We start from the raw sequence: 16,026 nt of genomic DNA on the forward strand, positions 1-16,026 counted from the left end.
GGTGGTGCAGCTCTTTTCAGGCACACCCCCACTGGAGGTGAGCTGCGTGTACCATTTTAACCACATACCAGCCCTCCTGCCATTCATAAATTTCTGGCAGTACCGGGAATCGACCCCGGGCCTCCGAGGACGGCAGCTAATAGCACTAACCGTTACGCTACGAAGGCTATTGGATGGTCTTCCCCTGTAATATTTTATCAGACTTAATTTTATGTATACAAATATAATTCACCTCCCATGTAGATATAAACCCCATGGATGCCCACAAAAATGATATCAACAGGTTCCGTTATTTCTCAGAAAGTATATCTGCGAGAAATACGCAGAATACTATGCGACCATTATTTTTGGGTAGTGTTCAAGGCTTCAGTACATAAACAAGTTACCGTGGCTCATAAACATGATATTAGAATGGAGCACCTCCGATGAGCTTCGAACTCAGCCCGGTATCGAAGTCTCATCTCCCTTACCAGAATAATACGCTAGCTTAGCCGGTAGAACATTACGTGTCTGAATGGACCGTCCGATGGGGCGATAATCTTCTATTAATCTCTATAGTAGGGGAATAATAATTATGAGAGGAACACCAGTACATTACTAACGAGGAGATAGACTATATCGTATAAAACAAATTTACTACACTAGTGAAACACATCTTATTCACATGGATATGCCATGCAATACACTTTACAAATAATATTTAGAGTGATCTTGACGTCTTGAATGTTCGGTAGTCTCTCTCTACACCTCATTCGACGTTCAATTATTTCAAACTTAAAGAGGCGTTTCTTGAATTATTTACACTTTGCACTTGCACTTCTCACATTGCGCATTGCCTATCACGATTACGCCCACTTAATTACCATAGGCATAACTAGCTATAGTTCTTTTTACCTGTCGAGAATTAATACATTCAAAATTATACCAAGTTACGATACCCTAACATCGGATGAACTGAAGTAAGTTGTACGTTTTTATGACTACATTTCCAAATATTTGAAGGTCGTATCACGTCATTTCCCTAAAGTAATCATTGCTGAATATGCAGCATAATACACACGCTTGTTTCATTAGGATTCCAGCAAATACACCAACATGACATTATATACAACGTTGCAACACGATGTACGAAAAACATAGAGCAACTTCGAACATCCAATATCTCATAAATGTGCAATTTGCACTTCCTGTAATAAATGGACAAACATATGCATTTTAAATACACTAGATGAAGTTGCAGGAGGTTCAAGCCATCTGTCGGTAGTAAAGTGAGCACCAACTTTCACTGTATCCAAGGAGTGAACCTCCTGAGACATGAATATACTAATCTGCATCCCTATCCGTTTTAAATAGTTAAAGAAGAAATTGGTGGGATCGATCATCTCAGAATACTGGAGCTTAATCGGTGGTGTTAATAATAAATGGTAACTTGGAATCGTTGTCTCGAGGGAAATACGACAGATAATACTTCTCTTTCTTTCACAAACAAAGCGAGCGCTCGGCTCGTTTCGACCTTGGCCGGGTGCCATAAATCACGTTAGCCGTGACCTGGTTCACTTCCAAACACAAAGGTAAGGTAAGGGTTATTCTGCCTGAAGGCAGGTCCGAACCTCCGCAGAGGTGTCCTGAGCCGGAGTTTACGTGCGGTAGGGTGGCCAGTTCCTTTCCGCTCCTCCATTCCCTTACCCCCCACCAACAGCGCGTGGCAACCCATCCAACTCCTGACCACGCCCAATGTTGCTTAACTTCGGAGATCTCACGGGATCCGGTGTTTCAACACGGCTACGGCCTTTGGCCCAAACACAATGGGTCCCTTTAAATCTATCTCTTCACAGCGGAATATATCATTCCCTTCCTGGCGGTTTATCCCACCTATTACATCTCGTATCTACCTCCGGCCTTATTTATTTTATCTATGATGCGGCACATTTTTCACGCTAATCAATTTAACTCGAAAGGAGCTTCATCTGCATTTCACCAGACCATGTCCAAACCACAGCCTGTACAATAAGCTGTTTCCTTCCACTCGATACGCCGAAGCAAGTTACTTTGGAGACGAATATACTACACAGGTCAGGTTATTCCAAGCAATCCGGGCTAAATAGGCATGCAATATATATTCCAATTCCATGTCTCAGTCTATGTCTACGACGTCTTAAATTCTAAACGGTGGTTTCCTGTCTTATTATGTGAAGTGCCCAATCAACAAATTGAAAAACTTGTAATGACTCCTGTTAGCTAGTGAATCGGTGATGGTCTGAGTCATTTATATAGAATATTTACGCCCTATTATTTTACGACACTTCACAATTAATTAAACTAAGGGTCTTAAGTCTATGGCATGCATTATAAACCCTTGTGAATAAGCAGAAAAGAAATATGGTTGCCTCAACCATGAAGAAACATCTCCTATAAAAAAACCATCAAATACATGCTGTTATCCCACTGAAACAGCATACTAGCGACCTATGTTATATCTACATGCAAATTTACTATTGTATTTTGCAGATTGATGCACCATTCAAATAATAATAATTTAAATGTACTCATCCTTCGGCGACCACGAACACAGCTTTACAGGAGGGCACACCCATGGATTTACTCGGTCTTCATGATGTCCTCAGCGATGTGAAGTCCTTTGGAGAGCCACTGGCGAGTCACGAACATGACGGCTTGATATCGTGCGAAATTCCAGACGGTCTCTGCTATACCATGTGAAATTCCGGCAGGCAGCTAGATGTCTTGTTCTCTCTGCTACACAGGGCGAAATTCCGGCAGACAGCTACATATCTCATTCACTCCAACGTTCTTGTAGACTCCTAATGTAAATGAGGGGAAGTTATTTCACGTGAATGCGTTAGTTTATATCAAACATCACAGATTAAATATATGGTTGGATCTGCTCAATGACACAAGCACCCCAGCCTAATGACGGTCATGTCTCTGAAGCCCGACATTATTCCCTCTTCATCTACCTATCCTTCTTATTGACAGCTACTCTAGGTCCTGAAGTTCCACTGGTTCACTTAGAAACGTCACTGGATACGCTACTAATGCGTTAACACTCTCGTACTACACAACAATAATTCAGACATTCTCTACTGCACTTAGTCATGTGTAAGTCGAGCTTTGATCTGACAAGGCACTGCCCTTATACATGCCGACAACGAGCCGTTCATTCACTTTCCTAAATATTTCACGTTCGCTTCTGATACACTCTCTCCACGCACTTAGTTAAATGCGTGCCTATTTATGTTAATTGAGCCGTATTAGTTTAGGCATATATGAGGCTCGATGCTCTACCTCTTCGTCACACGGACCGTGATCATCACGGTTTCGCGGTTTCATACCGTTCCTACTAAATTTGTTAGCAGCACACTGTGCGCGCAAATAGCTTAATCAGATTGTGGTTATTTCCACATACATTCACAGACTTTAATCAATCACTGTACTACACTGTTCACACTACTGAATGATTTCTTCATAAAGGACTCACACACAAATCACGACGAACTGGTAACGAACTGATGTCGAACTGAAAACGAACTGGTGGTGTCTGTTCTGCAGCTCCGTACTATATATGCAAGATACCCTGAAGCTAGCAATGGGGGGAAGAAACACCACTTTCTCGAAGTGTGCTCCGATAATACTTAACGGTAAGTAACGAAGAGGGTATCAGATTGTAGCTCCTGTACTCCCATTTTCACTGAGTGAATCTAATTAAAATAGCTTCGTGGATTCTCAGGCAATCTTAAAAGCGTCCTTTGGTCTATGTCGGTGGATGATGACGAGCGCTAGGGGAATCCTTGAGCTAGTTGCCACGGTTGAGACCCAACATCTGGTAACCATTAAGGCGCACCCTTGTTACGGCGTAATTATCGTTCTTTCAATTATGTAGAGCACTTCTAGGATTTATAATTGTGTGTAAAATTCTCTGATTCAAATGAATATTTGCACGTGACTCTCCGTTGAGTATTTTGCGATTTATATTAATTATCGGTTGAAAGACAATTGAATTTGGCGAGTTGGCAGTGGTGAATGAATGAGGGAAATACGGCGTAATGTTACATAGGCACTATGCCTTCAGGCCAACCTTTCCTTATCTCTCCTGTTAAGCCTTGCTGGATGTCACGTCTAATGGTCGTCTGCTATGATAAAATGTGTATATTTTATTTGCACGTCTTATTTTTTTCTTGGGTCGGGCATTTCTGTGCCCAATTCTTCCCGTGTATCGAAGGTGCTTTGTGGCGTTCTGTGGTCGCTTACGTCCTAGTTCTCTGTAATCGAAGCCTTCTACGTTGTGTGGAATCTAAGTTCCTTGGGACCTGTAGCCTCCTCTAGGCATGATCTGAATCTAGGCTAATTCCTATGCTAGATTGTAGGGTTCTCTGATTTTGCGGCACATATTGGTTGGTAAGGTTGCGTGATTGAGAGGTATGCAAACGAAGTATGTGTTCCTTTCGCCCAACATTCTGTTGTGTCTTCACCTTATATATCCCTCCCGTTGGTGATGTGTCAGATGGGGTAAATCTTCTAACATACTTAAAGTGGTCTCCGTCATGATTTTTGATCTTCCTGTTTTCGTCCTCACGACGTACACATTTCTCGGTCTCTCTTCTCTATTTTTTGACAGTGCCTACTCGGTTGGGGAATTTTGCTTTCATTTGAGATGTATTTCTACTCTTTCGACCCGCTATCTGGTTCTCTTGCTCAAGTTCACCCATGATGTCTTTTGTATTTTGATGCTTTGTAGGGTCATATTTTTGTGTAATTGGGGATCTTGTATGGGAGTTATAGGCTCCTTTTTGATATACATTTTTCTCTTTTGTGAATTAGGGTATTTATGATGTAAGAGAATGGGAGGATGTATTGGGAGTAGGTTGCTCCTTTTGGGTATTGATGCATCTTCTCGTGTTATTTCTTGTCTGTATTGTGAGGTCATGGTGTTACCTCTTTTCATGTGTACTTGTATAGGGTAATTTGTCTTGTAACATGGGTGTAACTAAGTCATCCCTGAGTGATTATCCCCGGTAGGACGTTTATATCGGTATGAGGCGTGTTTCGGACTTTGGGTTTATCGATGAGGTTCTACACATTAATTACTCCTGAGAGTTGTGCTTTTCTTTGGGGCAGGCTCTTATACGATAGTAAACCATCTGCATCGTCGATTTGAGGTTCATCCCTGTGAAGTTCTCGATATTTCTTTTATTTTTACCATCTCAAGAATTCCTCCTGGGAAGTAGGTGCCGTTCATTTTCTTCAGTTAAATTCTTTCGGGAGTGTATCATAACAGTCTTCCCTGATAGAATGTTACTGAATTTCCGTGTCCCTCTATTTTTTTTTGGATTCGGTGTTTTCATATCGTAAAGTGAGTTGCTCTTTCTTCTTTTTGGTACCCTAGTAATGAAATAGATATGAGCATGGACGGATGTCCACCCATTTTAATGTCGGAAATCTATTCTTGTTTAAAAAGGTGTGTTCCCGCGGGCAAGCTTGCCCCCAGATTTCATGGGCCGCGTGTCACTTTAGTTTTTTGACACTTGTGAGTAACCCAGCCACCGAGAGGATATGTAGGGTTCACCTGTCGCAGGTGAAATCTGTATAATTTCCATGCTAACTTTGTCCTTACAATTTTGTAAGAATCCTGAAGGTTATATTTTTTATTTCATTTTAAGGCCTTCTGCCCCTTATATTGTTACAGGTGGTTGAATCTGCCTTGTACCAATACTATGTAAAACCTTCCCCATGGTTACTCTGCTGTCCTTGCACTACGGCCATTACCACGCTCCCGCCTCCTGCTAAACCACATCAGTGGCAATAACTATATAAATGAAATAAATGTTGCCACGCCGCTGGCCCCTCAGCCTCAACCACAATAACTGTACCCTAAAGCAAAATTTCCAACAAAAGTCTGTCGCGGAGATCTTACTGTTTCAGTGCCCCCTCAGCCATCAACCGCCGCGCAGCAACTTGAACGGAAACTGGGCCCCCTTCGTTCCTGTGAAGACTCTCTAAGAACGGCGAGCCGGAGTTCAGCTCCCGGCAAAGGCTGATGTGCGGCGCACCAACCGCCAGCTACTCGAGGACTCCTTCCTAAACTTCGCATCTGCGGCGTGCTTCACCTCGACTACCCCTCTCATAGTGCGGGAGAGCGGTATCTTAGGGTACGGGAGGAGTCCGGGCGACTCGTACAAACATCGGCTGCGGCGGCAGGTCTGGCCGTCAAGCATTAGCAGCGTGTAGTGGTTTCACCTCTTTAAATTGAAATTTAAACTAATAACCACAAAAGACCTTGAATTCTCTTTCTTTCTTCAAGATTTGTTAACTATTCAGCATAAGTACCTTTCAGCAAAGCTACTACAAAGAAATTTCAAAACTGGATTCTACTTATATCAAACAACTTCTGAGACCTCCGACCACTGAAAAGTTATATTTTTCTCTTCTAAATTCTTCATCTCCTCAGCAAAACTTGGACCTTTTTTAAAAAAACAAAATTTTGTTTTCTTCTGTGTCACTCTGTGGAAGGACTTTTTTTGGGGGGGAGGCCTGTACCGGGCGGTACACCTCCACGACGCAAATTCACATATTGCGCCAGTCGAAACTCCTCTACAGGAGAACGCCTGAACTTTAACAACTATATTAATTCAATGGTTTTTCGAAAGATGTCACCACAGTAAATTTGGTAATTTTGAAGTGTCTGAACGGTGTCTATTTCGACTTGTGTTTGTTTCCTCTGGATCAAGAAGTTTGGACGTTCCCTAACAGATGTCTCTACAAAAACTATAATAACGCACTCTGGTGTAAAGGAATGAACTGTCCTGAAGAAATTTAACATTCATAAGTTTTGTTTTTGCTAAATTTTGTTCTGTGGTTTGAGATTTGGCAATGTTAATCCTTTCTTTCCGCCAGTTTTGAAATTAGCCAATCCTGAATTTCTTAAATTAATTTTCGGCCAATCGGGGCTTTCTTCCCCAACCTGCTCTGTAACTGTGTTCTGTAACCAATAAACTGCTGTGGGTGTGTCTCATCACTCATGAAAGGTCTCGAATGTTCCGCGAGGGTATATAAACTGCTGATTTTCTTGTCTCGGTGCCACTTCAGTAACATCTCTCCTAGTGTGATTATGTAGCAGGGGGCGGGAAGCGCCTCTTTCTTCGGGAAGCAGTTCATCTATAAGGTAATGGCCATTTAATAACTTCATTTTTCGCTAGCTCAGCAGTTTAACCCTCGGGGCAGGTTCGAAAACTTTTCTCATGTAACCTATCTTTAAAATGTAATAGACACTTGGTAAAACTTCGTCTCTTTAACTATAAATTGGGATAGAGAGTGCTAAACCCTCTCGAGCTCCCACTCCTATTGTTTTGAGGTGATCTTGTTTTCACAACCGTTTCTTCCTTTATTAATGTAATAAAGTCTTCTTATACAAGTCACCTCTTTAGTATGGGATTAGCCCTTGTGTATGTGGCCTACCTGCCAAGTAGGTTTTAAAAGTGTATTAGGAGTGCAAGTTACGCCTCCAGGCAAGTTGGTATTTTGGGCCATGTAATTAACCTGCTTCTTTACTGAATAGGCCCAGTAGGTTGGGTATTTATTACCCCTGTTCTTGGTATGCCTTGAGGGCAGTTTGAAGTATAGTTTGTTGTGGCCTTTGATGGGCTTGAACCTTGATAGCGGGTTTGCTCTTTCTTAAATTTGGTTTCTGTGTACCTCGAGGAGGCTTAATATGGTAATCAGGAGCCAGTGCTCCTTGGCATGATTGGGGTTTTCTGCCCCTTTCTTTGAACTTGGTATATAGGTAAAGTTGGGCTTATAGCTCAAGGTTCGTGAGTGTCGGGCTCGAAGCCCAAATTTGTAACGAACTAAAATTGTACCTTCTTAATTTGTTGATCTGCTACTTGGTACCTGTTATATTCTGTTATTTATTTACCTTGAAAAGAAAATATAACTTTTGTTAAAATTTTAAATTAACTTTAATTTCGTAAGTTGAGACCTATTCCACCTAGCACCTTCTTTCACCTCTGCTGTTCCACAGATACCTCGGAACACTTACGTTGGATGAGGTCTGCTAGTATCCTAGATTCTCTGTCACGTGATGACGCGTCTCTCTTCATCTCGTTCGCGGTTGGAGAGAGAAAATTTCAATTACAAGCGCTCCTGCAATGCCTCGCTGCTAATTACCGGCAACTAGAGTTGGGTCGCGCGAGTCAGCGTACTGCCATTCTTATCCCGGAGCGGGTGGGAAAATCCTAACTTGGACAACTTTTACCATAGAATGACGCGGAAAACGGCATATTTCATCTCCTGGGTATCATGACATACTATAGGTGACGTTGTGAACAGCCACAACACTGTAATAGTTTCCTCACAATGCACTACAGTCTAAATACTTAGTAAACGTCCTTTGGAGTGACCGACGGGGCTTGCTCATGTAGGTAGTGTGTGAGGTCTGCTTAGCGCGATCTTTCTCTTTCCGGTTTGCTGTCTCTTAACTCGCTCGTTGACACGTTGTGTTCCACTACGTACAGTGCGTAGCACAATGTGTAGACGACGACTCGGCAGCGAGAGGAGTAGGAGACGAAACAGCCCCCTTCGATTGCCCCTCCCCACATGCGCGGCCATTCCCGCGCAGGTTGTTTAACGAAATATTCGTACTACAACTACACTCGCCGACAAAAGAAAATACGCATCAAGAAGTTGTTTCGTTGCAAAACTACTCCTCCGCCAGTTACATCTAAAGCAGATAGTCGCATGATTAGTTGAACAGTTCTGCCTCCAGAGGAACACTAAATCCTTTTATGGAAAGCTCGTCGACTACTCGACATGCCTGTACTATGCAATAGAAGAGATTTCGCCAATTTATCGAGGTTTGAGAGGGGATGTATTATTGGAATTCACTGGGCTGGATTGTCGTATCTCCCATCATCTAGGCCGTTCTGATCAGAATGTTAGGGCTTATTGAGACCGATGGATTCCTGAGGGCACGTGCACACAGCAGCTGGACTGAGAGACACTTCAGCTCATCCGGGATTCAGTGCAACGGCATTTTGATCATTCTTGTAAGAAAAAATTATGTTGTATGCTGGTACGGTTTGCTCCTGTGTGTTTGTCATGAACATGTAGAGTTGTAGAAAATGGGTTCTAACATGGAAATAAAGCGTTTCCGGATCGTGTCCATGTATAATTTTTTTCTATGTCTGAGGAATGTGGCCTGAAAATTTGATCTACCTTCCGCATTGTTACACCCTGTATTGTATTTAAATCGTGAAAATGTTCGACACAAAATCGAAATTTTACTGTATTGACACTTCGAGGGTGCAATATGTATAGATCAGGCAACTTTGAACATGCTGCCAAATCAACCAAGTCTTTAAATTGTTCTATATATTACAATTGATTTAATACCCCTGTTGTTAAATTTCATTTGAGCATAGTTGAACTGTGCTACAATAGAGAAAGACATACTGTATATGCTGAGTACCTCCTTCAATCAGTCAATCAATCAATGATCTGCATTCAGGGCTGTCGCCCAGGTGGCAGATCCCCCTATATTTTGCTTACCTAGCTTTTTCTTAAATATTTTCAAAGAACTTGGAAATTTATCGAACATTTCTCTTGATAATTTATTCCAACCCCTTACTTCTCGTCCTATGAATTTCTCGATCTGTCCTCTTAAATTCCAACTTTATTTTCATATTATGATCTTTCCTAGTTAAAAGCTGCACTCAAGCTTATTCTTCTATTTATGTCATTCCACGCCAATATCCCCCTGTGGGTGGGGGCGGTAGAATAACACCCACGGTATCCCCTGCCTGTTGTAAGAGGCGACTAAATGGGGCCCCACGGGCTCTGAACTATGCAGCGTGGGTTGGCAACCACGGGGCCCTTAGCTGAGTTGTGCCAGGTTCTTCACTTTCATCTGTCCTATCCGACTCTCTTGGTCAAATCTTGTCCTTTCCCGACCCCGACGCTATTAGGTTTGCGAGGGCTAGAAAGTCATTCATGTTCACGCCCTTCGTAACCCTTGTCTTTCTTTGACCGATATCTTCATTTTTGAAGTGTCGGATCCCTTCCATTTCTCCCTCTGATTAGTGTTATAGAGAGGATGGTTGCCTAGTTGTACTTCTTCTTAAAACAATAATCACCACCACCACCACGCCAGTTCTCTACTGACAGTTCGAAACATGCCACTTAGTCGAGCATTTCGTCTCCTTACTTCTAAGTCTTCCCATCCCAAAGTCTGTAACATTTTAGTAACACTGCTCCGTCGGAAATCACCCAGAACAAATTGTGCTGCTTTCCTTTGAATTTCTTTTTTTCCAATTCTCGTATCAAGTAGTCCTGGTGAGGGTCTCATACACTGGAGCCATACTCTAACTGCGGTCTTACCAGAGACTTACACGTCCTCTCCTTTACATGCTTACTACTACCACTAAATTCTCCCATGACCATGCGAAGCGATCTGTAACCTTTCCTAACAACCTTCTTAATATGATTACACCAATGAAGAGCATACCTTATACACAGTTCAAAAAATTAGTGGAACATGTTTTGTAACGTCTGGTGTGTGAACATTACTTTGGTAGATGAGGTTCCAATGGTCATACAGCATACCTTAAGACCTTAGCTACTCAGGTTATGTCAAATCGAAGTTATACTCCATCTGTAGGCGTAGCCATGCAATAAACTTTCAGGTGACCCCTCGAAACGAAGTGAATAGCGGTACGTCCGTGTGTCGTTGTGAGGTAACAGACTAGTGCGGGCATCTGAGCACGTTGTACGTCAACCAGCACATTTCATGAGTTACCTTAATGAGGTTCAAGTCGCAAGGGCCGTCACTTTGATCTAGGAAGGATGGAATTTTCGTCATGTTGTTGTGGATCTCAATGTCTCTCCGTCAGTTATTCACCGCTTGTGGAATCCCTACAATGAGACAGGCCAGTTCACAAGGAGGTTTGGACAAGGTCGTGGACGCATGACAACCCCACAGGATGACCGATATCTGACCATCCTGTGCGTTGCGGCGTCGTTCAGCAACTGCCAGGTAACTGCAACAAGACCTCAGGAGGGTCACGGGAGTCACTGTATCTGACCAGACAGAAAGGAACAGGCTAAGAGAAGAGTCGTTACGACTCAGACGTCCTGTTCGAGCACTTTATGCATCTGAAACTATTAGCCTATAATTGGTGACAAATGTTGAATAAAGATAATCGAAGAACAAGAAAGGAAACCTCAGAAAAATCTTAGGACCAGAATGCCAAAATGGAATTTAGATTAAAAGGAAATCATGTGAAATCTATCAAGTAACAGAAAAAAAAATAGCAGATTCTATCAAGAAACGGCGATTACAATTTTATAATTTTTTAAATTTATAACAGGCACACAAACAAAATTTTAAACTTAGTTTATCAATGAAAAATCATAATAATTGGCTAGAAGAAATTAGTGAAGACCTAATTGAAATTGGCATCAATGAGGAAACCATTCCAGATAAAACTAAAATTCAGAATCTTAATTCCCAAAGACAACGTTTCTGTAAAGCCCACCCAACTAAATACCGGATGGACTGATCAATGAACGACGTAAAAACACAGCCAGATGATAAAGAGATAACGGGAAGAAAAAAAAAAGTGCTAATAAGTTAAAACGCTCTCCTTAGTTGGCCGTAACGAATAATAATAATTGTACCGGGAGGTACACCCAAACGCCGCGCATTTAAATCTAGCGCCTAAAAGAACTCCTCTACTGGGGAAACCGTGAAATTGAAACTAGACCAACTTATAAATTTACTCAGAAGATGTCACCACAGAAATATGATGTAATTTTGTTATTTTGAAGTTTCCTGAACTGACTGTATTTCTACTTGTTTTGTTTGCCATTCATCAAGAAGTTTGGACTTTCTTCCATAGATGTCACTACGAAAAAACTATGATCATGCATCCTGGTGCGAAGTGAAAGAACTTTTGATTTAAAGAAGTTTTGTATTCATAAGTTTTTTTTATTGATGTTCATTTATTTTTGGGTTGGCAATATTTATCTTTTCTTTCCGCCGGTCTTGAATCTAGCCAATCCCTTCTTCTTCTTCTTCTTCTTCTTCTTTTCCTGCCGCTTTTCCCACACCTGTGGGGTCGCGGGTGCGAACTGCGTCGCACATGTGGATTTGGCCCTGTTTTACGGCCGGATGCCCTTCCTGACGCCAACCCTCTATGGAGGGATGTAAGCACTATTGCGTGTTTCTGTGGTGGTTGGTAGTGTAGTATGTTGTGTGAATATGATGTGGAGAGTGTTGGGACGGACATATACACCCAGTCCCCGAGCCAGAAGAATTAATCAGAAGCGATTAAAATCCCCGACCCGGCCGGGAATCGAACCCGGGACCCTCTGAACCGAAGGCCAGTACGCTGACCATTCAGCCAACGAGTCGGACTGAATCTAGCCAATCCCTAATTTCTGTAATTAATTTTCTACCAATCACAGTCTTCTTCTTCCATTTTGAGTGTAACTTTCAAACTGCCCAATAAACATCAGGGGGTGTGGCTACTTTAATCTTGAATGGTCTCGAACTTTCCCCGAGGGTTTATAAACTGCGGATTTTCTCGTCTCTTGGCCAATTGGTCGTCACCTTACTGAGTGTGTGTGTCAAGCAGGAGGCGAGAGGCCTCTTCTTCAGCTGCTAGAGCTTCTATAAGGTAACGGCCACATAACATCGTTCTTTCTTTCTTGCTGGCTCCGCAGTTTAACCCGAGGGAAAGGTCCGAATCATCACCTATGTAACCTACTTTTCTGAAAATGTAACTTCTGCCGGATTATGTAATAACTTCATGAAATCTTTAACTGTAATTCGGGGATAGAGAGTGATGTACCCTCTCGAGCTCCCCTTCATATTGGTTTGAGGTGACTACGTTTTGTAACTGGTTTTCTTCCTTTCCGTAATGTCTTAATTTATTCTTATACGAGTCACCTCCATAGTTTGGGAATAGCCCCTGCTTCACCGGCCTAGTCCCCTTTAGGTTTTGTTCATATCTTGGAATGCAAGCATTCGCCTCCATTCATTTGTGTTCGGGCCATTTATTTAACCGTTTTTCCTTTTACATGAAGGCCCAGTAAGTTGGGTATTAAATACCCCTGTATAATCATTTTCCTATTGTAAGTTGTGCCTTCAGAGGCCAGAATTTGTAAGTTGATGTTGCCTTGAATAGGCTTGGAAAACTGAGAACCTGTTAGCTCTTTTTCAAAGTAAGATTACTGTATGCCTCTTGAAGGCTAGATGTTGTATTTTGGGAGCAAGTGCTCCATGAATTTTAGGGAATTTCTGCCCTTTGAAGAAATTTATGCTCGTCTGTAAAATTTGTGCTGGGAGCTCAAAAATTGTAAAACTAGGGGCTTGTAGCCCAAGAGTGTTAAAGTTCTGAAATCTTGGATTTTTCTAAGTCTTGTTTCTAAATCGCCATTTTGGTACCTGAAATGTCATTGTTATCTCACTAAGTGAAAAGTTGTTAAGTTTGTTGTTTTTCGAAAATATAACCTTCAGTTTAAGTTTTTCAATTATTTTCTTGACATTGTAGTTAAATCCATTCATCCCGGCACCTTCTTTCACCTCTTCTGCTCCACGGTAACTACGTAATAATAATAATAATAATAATAATAATAATAATAATAATAATAATAATAATAAAATTATCTTCATCTTTTGTAGATTTTAAGAGTCGTCTTATATTTGCCTTCTCAGGAGGTTGTTTAACTCACTGATGAAGATACTAGTATTCATCTCTCGTATGGAAATGAAAATGAAAACTTACAACCTGTTTTCCAGTCAGTGACCGGGTCATGGATGGAATGAATGAAGCCCCCATCTTAGGGCGAGGATGGGAATTGTGCCTGCTGCCGAAGCCTGTCGCACTCCTCTGGGGCAATGATTAATGAATAATAGATGAAATGATAATGGAGAGCGTTGCTGGAATGAAGGATGACGGGGGAAACTGTAGTATCCGGAGAAAAACCTGTCCCGCCTCGCTCAAATCTCACATGGAGTGACCGTGATTTGAACCACGGAACCCAGCGATGAGAGGCCGACGCGCTGCCGCCTGAGCCACGGAGGCTCCTTTCGTATGGAATCACTCTTAAGTTTCAAGTGAGGGGAACCCATTAAGTACTGTACCGTAGCTATATGATGGTGGTGGTGATTATTGTTTTGAGAGGAAGTACAACTGGCATCAGTCCTTTTTTGACAGTAGTAATCAGATAGACGAGGTCCGAACATTCGAAGAATGAATTTATCGGCGAAAGAAAAAATTGCACCACAAAGGGCGTGAAAATGAAATATTTCTTACCCTTCGCAGACTTACGGATTGGAAGAGAACGGGCATTGGCCAAGAAAGATTGGATAGGAAATATGAAAGTGATATATCTGAATTCAGCTGGGGCCCTGTGGTCGCCATCTCGCGTTTCCAAACAGCCTTCAGTCCCTTCTTATGACGGACAGGGTATACCGTGGACATATTCTAATGTACTGAATCTCAGGAAAATACCGTAGGTATGTCTACATACAAAAGTAAATAGGCCGTGCAAGACTGAAAGAAATAGCATTAAATTCTCCGCGCTGTCAATACTTGGGAGATGACGCAGCACACGATGAGCTCAAGTCCTATGAGAAATGTGCTACTATAGCTGAGCTGGCGTCTCTCTTTCATGCTCTTGACTCTGTCAGTGAAGGACGGCCCTTCACTTTGGAGAAGGAACTTGAGACTGAGGAGCTACGTCAGCTCAACCATCATTTCGGAGATAATCAGACAGAAGCGTCAGCAGACCAGAGACAGACGCTACTGTCTGGTTCACGTAGTAAGTGCTAACCTGTCACATTACCACACCTGATGAGAAAGCAAGTGGAGATTCCGTACAGTAACGCCCTAGGTCTATGGAAGTGGTGACTGGTGAAATATCTCGTTTAGTTTATATAATCCCCAGGTAATAAATTAATAATAATAATAATAATAATAATCATAATTAGAGCTGTCGATTTAACCGATTAATCGAACCGTTGTTGTTTTGTTTTACAACTTGCTTTACGTCACGTCGACACATATAGGTCTTATGGCGACGATGGGAAAGGAAAGGCCTAGGAGTTGGAAGGAAGCGGTCGTGGCCTTAACTAAGGTACAGTCCCAGCATTTGGCTGGTGTGAAAATGGGAAACCACCTCTAACCGCACGGCCAACTCGCCCGGTACGAACCACTTAACATTGTAGTGTAGTGAAGGAAAAATAACTGTTTTTCGTGGCACAAAACCTGTGTACTGTGTTGTTATTTGCCATTTGGTGTGTTAGCCTTAGCTGGACTGGTCATTAAATAGTAAGCTGATGTTCATATCTTTCTCTCATACTATTGTAGTATATTTGCGGACCTTTACAACACAGTCAGGCGGCATAATGGAAAGATGTGGGGAAGGTACTTGAAGCGACTGTTATTAAGAAATTTCCAGGAATTTTAGGTAATATGGGAATGGGCAAATACCATTTGCCAGAAAAACACAGTAGAAAATGTGGTAACTTAAACCTCAGTTCGTGTGCGGTTGTTATGCAGCAGGTGTATATACACTGACTGACAGAGCAAATGCAACACCAAGAAGGAGTGGTCAGAACTTTATGCCGATTGCAGGGTAGACTGACGTCACTGAGGTATGCTCATGATGTGAAATGCGCCGCTGTGCTGCGCACGTAGCGAACGATAAATGGGACACGGCGTTGGCGAATGGCCCACTTCGTACCGTGATTTCTCAGCCGACAGTCATTGTAGAACGTGTTGTCGTGTGCCGCAGGACACGTGTATAGCTAAGAATGCCAGGCCGCCGTCAACGGAGGCATTTCCAGCAGACAGACGACTTTACGAGGGGTATGGTGATCGGGCTGAGAAGGGCAGGTTGGTCGCTTCGTCAAATCGCAGCCGATACCCATAGGGATGTGTCCACGGTGCAGCGCCTGTGGCGAAGATGGTTGGCGCAGGGACATGTGGCACGTGCGAGGGGTCCAGGCGC

At 42.4% G+C, this 16,026-nt stretch overlaps 1 protein-coding gene across 2 annotated transcripts in view; it reads left to right on the forward strand.

The window, feature by feature from the left end:
• The window catches only part of alpha4GT1 (alpha1,4-galactosyltransferase 1), a 445,964-nt gene that overhangs the window by 409,467 nt on the left and 20,471 nt on the right, over positions 1–16,026 (forward strand). The window lies entirely within an intron of this gene.

Source organism: Anabrus simplex, chromosome 6 (assembly GCF_040414725.1).
Source record: "Anabrus simplex isolate iqAnaSimp1 chromosome 6, ASM4041472v1, whole genome shotgun sequence".
Lineage (NCBI taxonomy): Eukaryota > Metazoa > Arthropoda > Insecta > Orthoptera > Tettigoniidae > Anabrus > Anabrus simplex.